Consider the following 12591-nt stretch of genomic DNA (forward strand, 5'->3'; position numbering starts at 1 on the left):
CTGAAAGAGCTGTTTTGTCTGAGAAGAGAAATTATACTGAATAATAATACTGAAGCTATTTTGCATACAAATCAACATGGAAATGTATTTTGATGATGGACCAAAACAAACAAACAAAAAAAAAGAGCCTTTAGGTTGCCCAAAGTTTATGTAGGTAGGTAAGTAAATCTCTTCTTATACACATGACCTTATGTGTTTTGCTGCCACTATTCACTGGGTCACACAGCATTGAAATTCAAGCAGCACACTTCTAAGATTCCTTCAGGTGTAAGCTGCACCTTGAATACTCCTTATCAAGGGAATGCCCTTACATAAACAGGAGAGAATGCTCAAGGAGCAGTCACACAGGCTTTACTGTCTTTCTGCTCCAGGGAGCCCCACAGATGAGTTAGGAAGGGAAAAGGCTGGAGGAGGAGTTTTGTGACTGTGCTGCCAGGATATTTGAGCCCCCTTGTTTCACAAGATACGGATTCTGCATTCTGAGTGTTCATTTTTTCATGTCCATTTGATCTAAAGAGAGTTTCTGGGACAAATGTTTAAAGGGGAGGCATATGAATGTGTCAGGTGAACAAATGGAAGGGAGGGAGAACAATTTAATATGGATCATTGCACAAGAGCAAATGGAGAATAAGCAGTCTTTGAGTGAATGTGGCTGGGAATGAGAAAAAGGTTTTCAACAGGAGATGTGGAGCTGCCTCTGGGTAAGAATAGATGTAAAAAAACAAGCAAACAAAACAAAAAATACCCACCAAACCTAATGAAATAAGAAAACCCAAACAATCTCCTTCCCTCTCATAACCCCAAAAAAACCCATAAACTCAAAACAACAACAAAACAAAACAAAACAAAACAAGACTTCCTGCTCTTAATATCAATTTGATCAAGAGAAGGAGAGAAAAAGTGAGAACTGGTTGATGGAAATAGGCAGTTTGGGATTAAATTAATCAAGGTTTTTCTCTCAGCATGCCTTCATATGTTCTTAAAGTTGCTACTGTGGCACCTGCTGGAATCAGCCTTGCTACTGAACAGCAGCCTAACACAGTGCTGCTGAGCACACACTGCCTGCCTGGTTCAATAGCAGCTGATTTCCTTCCTACCCAGCTGGATACACTCTCCACCCCAGAGAACAGGACTGTTTAAAACAGTACAATTTAAAACAGTATCTCACCTAAATAGCTCAAGGTTTAATGTAGAAACAAACCAACAAAAACGTCAGTCTGCTGTATGAATAGTACCCAACTTAACTTTAAAACATAAAACATTACTGTCTTTAGATTATTCCAGATAGTACCTCACTGAATATTAAGCAGTAAAAATCTAGGTGCCTCTGGCACTCAGTCCCCTTGTTGTGTATGATCTCACTGTTCATCAGAACAATTTATACTTAACAAAGCCCTAAACAGAACCTTAAAATCCCGTGCTTGAAATGTGAATGATGACTAGCACTGGGTGTAAGAATAGTTTCTGCCATAGAAGTCCACTCAATTTAATGGAAAAATGCCTTGAACATTAATAGCAATTCAATTATTTGGAGTCTTAAAACCCCTATGAACTGTCTCCTATCTGTAGCTGGATCTGCAATCAATTACGCTTTCCGAAATTTAGTCTTCTTATATGAAAGCACTTTTAGACCATATTTTCTTGAATTCATGGAGACCTCTCCTCCATCTTCCCAGGGATATACAGTAACTTACTTCTTTTCTTTAAAAAATAAACTAAATTGCATTTACTTGGGCCATCAGCATACCTCACAGGAAATTTGCTGGAGAAGTTGATTGGTGGTAATTTATGCCACAGCCCATGGTGTGTCCTCTCACAGTGATAACTAGAAAGCAACTATTTCCAAGCATCTGAGGCTAAATTACAAAGAAATATATATAAGCATATATAAACTATATGCTGATATGGACTGAGTAATGCATCTCCCTTAGTCCTGATTGCATCCAAGATAGAAATGTTGTTGAAATTCAGAGTAATTGGGGGTTAGAAATTGTATGCTGCCTTCATTATTAGAATTAGGTGTGCACTGACTATTAGGTATGCACTAACTTTTGTTACCTGTAAAAATACTATATAACCATGATATTACAGGAACTCATGTCAAAAAACAATCAAGCTAAAACAAATGGGCCCAGATTTTATAATGCATAATTTGGTAAAGTTAGGAACAGGTGCTATTATGTTATGAACAGGACTGAGTTGACTATACTGGAGCTAAGTCATTTTATGAGGATGACAGATCTAGAGGCAGCAGTTTAATGGATCCCCAAAATCCCACGTATTTTTAAAGAACTAATGAGCTGAGAGTTATGGCATACATCTATGCAGAAGGTATCCCATGCTATTTGCCATATGCTCTCTTTTTCATTTTTTAGATGCAGGTCTACATTGCTCAATTATCCAAAGTCTTCATGTTTTTGCAGTGTTTTGCTTATGGAGCAATTTTTTTTTTTTTCTAACATGGCCCTAATTTATATTTTTTATATTGATATTTAGATTACAAATTCAATGGAGCATATTGGAGAGGTTTTACCCTGGTCATTCTGGTCACATCAAATGAGTAAGAACACTTGATCAGAAAGACTAACTACTCATTCAGCTGCAAATTCCTAATTTTGTCCTGGAAATTGTCTGGGTCTAGAGATTTTCTGGATCTTAAGCTCTCTCTGGTGATTATATATGAGCATTACTTTGGTAACAGGGAAACTGGAGTAGGAGACAAGATTCTTAGTGTTAGATTTTAACCCTTGAAATCAACAACAATTTTGCTCCATATGTTTAATTTCTGCATCTGCCACTATTTTACTGTGTGATCCTCTAATTGCTTAATTCATGTGTATCTGTATTTCTGCTCTGTGAAAAGCAGTGCTGTTGTCTTAGCATGTAAAGGTAATTTAGTGATTGTTTGAAAAGTGAGCTTGTAGAAAAGACAGCAGGATGGAATGATTAAAAAGCACTTATTAGGTCTGAATCCCAAAAATCTGGAAGGACATGAATAATAGTCTTTTCACAATGTGTTCTTTATTTATGCTTGCTAAATTGCTAGATTCTCAGAATAATAATAATATAATGAGCAGTCACCTCTTTTACTATTTTCATCTTTCTGGATTCTCTATTTTCTAGAAAGTTCTTGAAAGGTCACATTGTATGAAACCAGGACACTGTATTTGCCACAGCATTATATGCCTGACCAAGAAAAATGCTCAGCAGAAGTAAGATCATACAAGATATATAATTTTCCTGTTACCTCATGCACATACAGATATAAGCAACTCACCTTTCCTAAACTTTACACTTTCTTTAAAAATATGTTCAAACATATCTCTCGCCTGTTATGCATGAAAAAAAATTAATATTGAGCATAAATCATAACATCCTTGTCCCACAGGTTTGATAGAATATGAATCCTAATAGACAGATAAAGGACTTGAGTGAGCTCAGTATAGTTAAAGCCATTCAATATCAGTTATGTTAAATGCAATTTTTAAAGCCATGTATATTTGAGATGGGTATGAGATGGTTATATTAATATTTTATATCAGATTGCCAAATTGATGGTACTGTCAATATAAATATGTTGACTACTTTTAGTGAACACAACATTGTGATTCTAGAATAAACATGGTAGAATTCAGCATGATAAAGATTAAATGTATTAAAGCTGAATCTTGGTCTGAAATTAAACATGGGGAATAACTATTAAGCAGGTGTGTTACAAACCAGATCCTTCAAGCATATGTTCGTTTATACAACCTAACAACCTACTCCTCTGTTGTGAACAAAATAAAAAGAACCATAAAAATCTGCAGTGTTCTTGGTTGTGGTAGGTGAATATCAATGGAACAACATAAGCTAACAAAAATAAGTTACTGACTTGAGATGATCTGCATCCATTGTTAAGTAAATCTCAGCAAGCACAGTTTCCTTTGGTTAATATCATATTCCTGAGAAGAAAGAATGCAGGCCAAAGGCAGAGGCCTTCCTGAAGAGATGTGATGTACCTGTACTGGAAAGAAACTCTGCCTCTGAGGCTAAATGGGCAATTTAGTTTCATTCATACAATTAGAGTGACCTGCTCTGCATAACAGGACAGTCTCATATTAGTGTTTTATTGGGACTGATCCCTGGAATGTGGTAACTTTCCAACCAGGTCTGGGACCATTCTAAGAACACAGTACATAGACAATCAAGTCCTGGTGCAAAAGTTCAGTTTTCTGGTAGTTTTCAGAGAAAAAACCTGAGACTCCTAACAAAAAAATGGAGAGTCTCGGCAATTAGAAAAAGTACTCAGTCCAATCCTGCACCCACAGGAGTTGTGCTACCTTGACTACATAAAACTGAAATCTTAAAGACAGTCACATAAACACATGTTACTTCTGTATTTTAGCACTGACTGCTATTGAAACAACAGTTGTGATTTCCTTAGATGGTTACTGATCAACTGAAGTAGGTTAAGAAGAGCTAAGACCACAGCTGAAGGAGGGTGGAACATATTTGGTGGTAAATGTCTTCAGGAGTCATTTAGGTTAAAAAAAGAAAAATTTCAGGAGTGCATGTCTCAGTTTCTGAGTAGTCTGTACTGCAGGATGCAAGATGACATACAGATAGTACAGGTAGAATAAGGTAACTTTCTTGTTAGTGCTGCTTTAACTAGATTTTTCAAGTGTCTGAACTTTGTCAGCTATCTCTGCCCTAGACCTCAATCAGCACTGCAGGCATAGGCTTTGAGACAGATACTGGATATGGGATGGTTCTTCTGCAGAGAGAGCTGGGGACAAATCCAATAAACAGTCAGACTCCTGTATGCAGAATCACTGATCAGTGCCCTGTCCTACATGAGCTATCAGCTCAAAGCTACTGCCTTCCTAATGTCGTAGTTTATGAAGTAGTTGCATTCACTGGGTGTAGGTATTCCCTCTATCCTTTCAAGATTCTCACCACACAAGTACTTATTTCTTTTGTGGTTGTTCTCTGACTTAATTTTACATATCAAATAATCAAAAATTTGAAAACAGCCTTGTTTATTCTGATCAGCGCAACGCTTACCATACAGCTGAGACTCTGTCAATTAACACCATCTGGGGTTTTTACGTTCTGAGGGTCTGTAAGTGTTTATAAAAATACTTGGACAAATGTATTACATATAATTCTACATATTAGATTCCAGTTACCAGGTTATCAGATATATCAAACTGTACCAGTTAAATTATCAGACCATTACAAGACAACTGCATTACAACACAGTAGATATATTTTTAAACCATTCTACATGAATTATAAAAAAATAACTTTTACATCTCACTCTTCTCAAACCCATCTTGAAAGCTATGGAGCATCTGATTAATATTGTAGGACTTTGTAATTTTTGAAGATAATAAGGCTTGGAAATAAAAGTACCTTTTGGACACTGAGTAATTAGGATGACACTTCCCACCTACATTCATTAAATCAGGGCTACTTGTGAAGTTCTTGTACAGGAAGTTATTATTCACTGTTCTCAATTTTCATATGATGCAAATCATTGAGAGAGAAGAATCTACACTATTCAAAGGTCTGGTGCAATGTGAATATCAGAGAGCATGTGCTGTCTGCAGTACTGTCAAATTAAGGCAGATTGGATAAGAAATTCCTTACTTCAGAAGGTTTTTCCCATTAAGCAAACCATAAACAGTAACCATGGCATTAAAAATTTAGTTTACATTCCTTCACTGTGAGGCTGGTGAGACACTGGAACAGGTTGCCCTGAGAAGAGAAGGATGCCCCATCCTTGGAAGTGCTCAAGGTCAGGTTGGATGGGCCTTTGAGCAAATCAGTCTAGTGGAGGGCGTCTTGGTCCATGGCAAGGGGAACTGCAACTAAAATATCTGTAGTGGCCCTTCCAGCCCAGACATTCTATGACCTCCCTCAAATTTAAACTTCTATGAGACCAGCATATATATGGTGATATGAACCAGGCAGTGGTGCTGTGAGAAATGTCAGAACTTCCTGCAGCTCCTTGCCACAGCTGCAGCATGCCTAGAACACGCCACCTCTAAGGGTGCTCACTGTTCTGAGATCTCTCTCTTGAAAGCTGTCTGAACCACAGTACCAGAGAATCACAGAATCACAGAGTGGTTAGGGTTGGAACAGACCTTAAATATCACCTAGTTCCACCCCCCCACCAGGTTGCTCAAAGCCACATCCAACCTGGTCTTGGAAGCAGCTATAAAAGTGCTGTGCTAAGGATACCGTGACAGCCTCATCCGTGCTTCCTGGGGTTTAATTGCTTTCTCTCACAGGATTATTTTACTTCAACTGACATGAGCTGATGATAAATGAAGACCTTGTTACAGCATACCACAGCATAGCAAAACATAATACAGCAAAAACATAATACAGCAGAACTGCTCAAACCAGATTCAGCTCTCCTAAAACAAAAAAAGACCTCAAGTCTTACTTGAACTTAATCAGGGATCTGAGACAGAGTGGCTGTGTCCTTCAAAGACAGCACTACTGTGCTAGTCTCTGCTAGTCTGTATGTACAGAGATGGGCTACATACAGTGGTTCAGCTTGTGATATCTCCTATTTCAGCAAGCACAGAGCTGGCATCACTGGAGAGAGCAGCAAAACTGCTACAAATGAAGCTGCTTCAGTAGCAGAGGCTACAGTGTTAATGCATCACTGTCTAATTTACCTCTTTCTTACTGAAGTACCTAGGCTAGATATAAATTGCTTCTGTATGAAGAAAGATTATGCAGCACAGATAAAGTGTTTAAGATGTGTGCATGTTTTTAATGCTTGGCTGCTGGATTTAAGATTTTATTAAATTTTTTTTCTATCTCCCTACCTGCAATTTTCCACATACATTCTATTTAGGTATTTACTGATTTCAAAGAACTTGCTGCCATTTGCTTGCAAGTAAATAATGTATGAAAATTTTCTATTGTATGGAAGTTAAGATGCATTTCATTTATATTTTATAAGCAAAGAACATAAAGCCAAAGCATGATTCAAAATTTTTATGATGATACGATAGAATCAACCTTAAATTGATTACAATACCTTTATTTAAATCTGGATTCATGAAATATACCAGAACAACACAAATTTTTCAAAGCACACAAATCATTTAAATTGAGTCTACATCTATTTTACATCACTGGAGCAGTGCAAATCAGAGAAAGCACACTAGGGAATCAAGCCCCTTATGTTGGTTTGGTCAAGGCACAGGTTACAAGGCTACATGGTGGCTGGGCAGGAGGAGCAGAGCAGACCCTGAGTTCATCTATTTGTGTGCTTCAAGCATTCCCCAAGGTGCCTGCCACAGTCACACTGCTTGGCTGCTTTCTCTGCACACGCTAGGGACAGCAGCAATGCCAAGGAGAGCCTTTGGAGAGCCAATACCCGACCTCAAGTGGAGACACAAAATCTCCCTAGAAAAGACCTCTCTGAAATGGTCAGCTTCCCAGAGAGTCAGAGTGAGACAGGCATGCAGCTCACTTTCTCACACCCTCTGCAGCCAAGACCTGCAGAGGTGCCAAGCTGAAGGACTGGGCTTCTTTGGAGGGTTCAGTGGACCCCCAGGAGTCAGCAGCAAAGCTATTCACACAAATCTACATACAGCCTGTGTAGCCTTAGCCATTAGATATAACCATGAACAGATAAACTTAATTACAACTTAATCTATTCATTTGTTTTCATACCCTATGCACAAGCTTTTAATGAATTAATGGTATGGAAAGTTTAATTGCATTATTTCATTATAAAAACTAATTAGAACAAAGAGTATGTCAAAAGAAATGCTAAATTTTGTGAAGGATTTAGTTTTTAATGAATTTTAGCTCTAGCCAATTAGCACATGAATTTTATGTTCTTAGAAAACTCATCCTGTATTCACAAATTAAGCAGTACTGGTATGTTAAGGATATATTTTTCACTAAAAAAGCTGACATCTTGGTATGAGTGCAAAGTTAATCCCTGACATCACAAAGACATGATCAGGAGGGAGCTAATGGAACTGTAATGAACATCTCTGTAAGAGCTAATACTGTTTCACTTAGTACACTTCTGGCGTACTCAGAAGAATCTCCATATGTTCATACTTAAAGGCATGCATGTGAAGCATACAAGTCAGAAAGTGCTATTTAAAACTACTAGGATTGTAGAATTTATTTAAGATAATGTATTTTTAGTGAATAAAAATATATATGCCACATATATATACATATATATATCTACGCATATATATATATGTTTTTCTACATATACACACACAGACATATACACACCATTTGTAAGTGGAAAATCATGTCTGGTCTGAGACTGGCTTAAGTCTGAGACTGGCTGACATTACTCCTATCTGCCCCTATAACAATATCTCTCCTTCTTTTAGTCTTTTGGGAGATGGGGATTAACACATCTCAGATTTCCAGCATTTTATTTTTTGTGAAGAATTTCACAGCTCATGGGTTTCTGCACTTCTCTGCTTCATCACGTTATGTTGTGGATTGTGTTGCTCCAAGTTGTGTCTGCTGCTGAATTAAAACTGTGAGAACTTCTGTGTCTTTGGGTTTGGGTTGTGCTTTGGTAGTTCTCTGGTCTCTTGTTCCTTTATTATTCTTATCAAAATCAAAGAGGTGCTACAGCTGAGATCAGTATTCTGCAGTGTTGGTCTGACCTGATCAGTGTTGGTCTCCTCAAGCAGGACTGAACTCAGGAGTACTCTTCTGAAGAAGAAATTGTGTTATAGCTCCACATAAATCAGCTACATTTTATGGGACATTTAAACTTTCTTTTTCAAACTGTGCATGTTGTCAATATGGACATCCTTATAATGAACATTACACAGAACAATTAGAAAATGATGCTACTTCAAATGTACAGAGTTCATATATATATATATATATATATACACATATGTATATGTATATGTATATGTATATGTATATATGTATGTATGTCCCTTGACATATAGCTTGCATTTTGTATTTAATATAGTTGTTAAAAAACAAGAATTGCAGTTAAGAATAAAATATTTCATCTTCTCTTCAGGGTAGTTAGAAAACTGCATTGGGGTAGGGAATTTTTCACCAAGCTGTCGGTCAGATTCCAATTCAAATCAATAGTGCTGGAGTATTTTTCAGCAGACAGCTTTTCAGTAGCCTTCTGGAAAGGAGTTCATGGGTTCAGGGCAATTCTTTGTGCATGTGCGTCCATGTTGCATAACAAGAAGAAGGATAACTATTCTTATCTGTAGATTTCAAGATAAAGACCAAGGGCTGAGTACAGCCTCACACTCCCAGGCAGGCCTCTGGTGGTAAGCAAAATAAAGGGACCTGATGTGCCAGTGCTGTACCTGCTCTGGCTTGAGAGGATGCTCCTGGCACTTTACACAGTATGTGCCCCTTGTCACATACGAAAGCTAAGGAGCACTGAGTGAAATTATCAGGCAGCAGGCTCATAGTAAACAAAAGGAAGTGCTTTTTCACACAAATCATAATTAAATTATGGTGCGCATTGCCACAGAATGGGATTGAGACCAAAGCATAAACAGAGTTTTAAAAAGGGAGGACGGAAACTCAACATTTATTAAATGTAGTGGTCTGAGAGCAAACTCCAGTTTAAGAAATTCATGTTCTATGTGTTGCTGAAACTTGAAAGGATATGCCAGGAAAAGATCCCTGTATGCCAGTTCTGTTTCTTACGTTTTTCTCCCTCCAGCGTCTGCTAATGACTGTAGTCAGAGCCAGGATATTGGACTAGATGTTCAACTCACTATAGCAATTTATTTGATCGTATTCTTTTAATTAAATTATGTTCTTATTTTGGCTACTTAAAAGGATCTAAGGCCCTGATGGAGAAAGGCATTTAAATGGTTCAGTGCTCACGTTATTTCAGGGAGGCAAGTACTTGTGTGTATCATAGCATTTGCGTCTTAGGCCATAAACTTACTGGGGTGGGGCTCACTCATCTTTTATTAGGACCTTGTTTTTTCTGGGTATGACATAGAATAAAAATATGTATTTGATTACAGTGATAACAGTGTGCAACAGTGTTTCTCTATAAAGGCTAAAGAGTTTGTTTGCCTTAATGGCTTGTGGCACAGGTAAATTTCCCAGTGATTTCTGTAAGGATTATGACACCAGCATCCACTGATGAGAAAAAGAATCAGCTTCCTTTATAGAACTCCCCACATTTCTAATGCATGAATATTACATTTATAGGAAGCTATTTTTCAACTGTTACCCATACTAGCATTGCCAGCCAATATGCAACTTACTTATATTAACCTAGAAGGGTATTTCAGATTTCATCCATTTTGCAAAAGCATCTGGCTGCAAACCTATGACACACGTTGGTGAAAATCCAGATACAGAAATGAAGAAACCGAATACCGAAAACCATAAATTTCACCCCTGCTGTTTCTAAGCATGACAGCCCCAGTAAGGTTTCCTTCTAAATCAACAGGAAGAGATAGAGACGAATGTTAGCTTGGCAGCCGACCGAGGCAATCTCGGCGTTCAGAACTGCGGGCGGCTCCATGCCGAGACGCGGCGCAGCCCCGCAGGAGCGGCACACGGCGGGGCTGGGGCAGCGCTCCGCATCCCCGCCGCACCGAGCGCCGGGTGTTTCCCAGCGGCGGGGAAGCCCCGCTCCGCCCGCGGCCGCGCCGCTGTCCCGCGCCGCCCGGAGCCGGGCACGGCGCACCGGGAGCATCCCTGCCCCGCCACCTGCTCCTCCCCGCCGCCTCCCGCCGGCATTTCCAGGGGAGGGGCGGGAAGGAGGCCGGGGCAGAGGGAGGGAGGGATGGATGGCGGTGCCGCAGGGCACGGCGGGCGGGGGAGGCTGGGTGCCGCCCGGGGCTCCGCCGCCGCTGCCCGCGGGGGTGCCCCGGCCCCGGCCCGGCGAGGCAGCCGAGAAAGGGGGCAGAGGGAGGGAGGGAAGGATGGGAAAGCAACTCCTGATCTTAGAGCAACGACTCGCTTGTTCACCCTCACCTTCCGCCGGTTCCTCGGTTTGAAATAATAACAACAACAATAATATTAATAAAAATCACACCACCTCTCCTCGCGCGAAGCAGACCCATGTTACAGGCAGGGGAAGGTCAAGAGGAGAGACAGGAGGACCGCTGCCTCGCCTCCGATCTGGCGGCTGTCACACCGGCAGCCCGTGCCCCGGCTTCCCCGGGGGCGGCCCATCCCTCCCCTGCGCGAGCTGGCAGCATGGCCCGGCGCGGCGGATACCCCGCGGCATCCCCGGCACAAACCGGGGGGCGGCGGAGATGGGGGGACGCGGGTAGAGCCCGGCGACACCTCTTCCCAACCCTTTGTGCATCACACACACATACACAAACACACACACACACATACACACACACACACACACACACACACACACACACACACACACACACTCCACCTTGCAACCTCGGCGCCCGAGCCGCCCGTTGTTACACACACACACGGGCACGCTTACACACAGCCTGTTCCCTGTGTTGCACTCTACCGCCCGCCATCCATCCATCCATCCATCCATCCATCCATCCATCCATCCATCCATCCATCCATCCAACCATCCTCTAGTCTTCCTCCTTCCTTTTCCTCTTCCCCCCCACATCACTCCCTTCGGTCGGCGTGGTTATCCCCCCGCACACACCCTTTGCATCACTATAAAGCAGACATTTTGGTGCCGTTTGTCACGGTTCGGGCTGAAATAAGCGCGGAGCGCCTTACCCACCCCCGCCCGGCTGCGTGCAGTTGGCGCTGAGCGATCCCGGGAAGGGCTGGCGCGGCTCGTCCCCTAGCGCAGCTGCTCCGCTGCCATCCGCCCAACTTCAGCACCCAGCCGGCGGGGAGAGGGAGGGAGGCGGGCAGCAGGCAGGGAGGGAGGAAGGGAGGGAGGGGGACACGGAGAGAGCGGGAGCAGAGGGAGGGAGGGCGGCGGAGAGGAAGGAGGGCGGGAGGGTGCGAGGAGCGGCGCGGAGCCGGGAGCCCCGCACATGCGCTCTGCCAGCGGCGGCGGAGCCCGGCGGCTGCGGGACTTCCCCCGCTCGGCCCCGCCGGTGAGTCACGGCCCGCATGGCCCCGGGCCCGGCCCCGCCGCAGGGCGCAGCGACACCCGCTCCCGGCAGCCGGCCCGGAGCGGCCGCGTCCCCGCCGGGGCGCTGGCAGCTGTGACAGCGGCGCGACACGCGGCCGGGCGGGCAGGGCAGCGCTGGAGGTGCTGGGCTGCGGTTTGGTTTGTGCTTTGGTCCCCACGTCGGGGTGTCCAGATAGGTTTGAAAAATAAAAACTCCGTAAACCGCTGTCCAGCACTTCATTCTCCTCTGAAGCCGAGGGAGAGGCAGGGGTTCAGTGGCCAAGTAACTTTTTGGTGTTGCGCACCTGAAGCACAATTTCCGAGTGAAGAACAAGAGTGGGTCTGCGTGGATCTGTCAACTGTAAGAATCAAGACCAGGATGCTCTGAAAGTCTGGCTGTGAATCCTGAATCCCGCCAGGTCTTGCCAGCTAGTTAGTCCTACCTTTCCAAACTCCAGCTGCCAAATTTTGGCTCATTAGAGAACTTAGCTTTCCTTCTGCACCTTAAAAATCTGGAGCCTGATACGCCTCCA

General features: G+C 42.4%; 1 protein-coding gene across 2 annotated transcripts in view; it reads right to left on the minus strand.

Moving 5' to 3' along the window:
- Nucleotides 1-11981, minus strand: part of RGS17 (regulator of G protein signaling 17) — a 53427-nt gene extending 41446 nt beyond the window's left edge. The window contains exon 1 of one of the 2 annotated variants that reach the window (XM_079331854.1): nt 11717-11981. The gene's annotated coding sequence lies outside the window, so the exon portion shown is untranslated. The remainder of the gene's footprint in view (nt 1-11716) is intronic. The other variant, XM_079331855.1, reaches the window with a different exon arrangement.
- Nucleotides 11982-12591: the final 610 nt, after the last annotated feature.

Source organism: Erithacus rubecula (genome assembly GCF_903797595.1).
Source record: "Erithacus rubecula genome assembly, chromosome: 2".
Lineage (NCBI taxonomy): Eukaryota > Metazoa > Chordata > Aves > Passeriformes > Muscicapidae > Erithacus > Erithacus rubecula.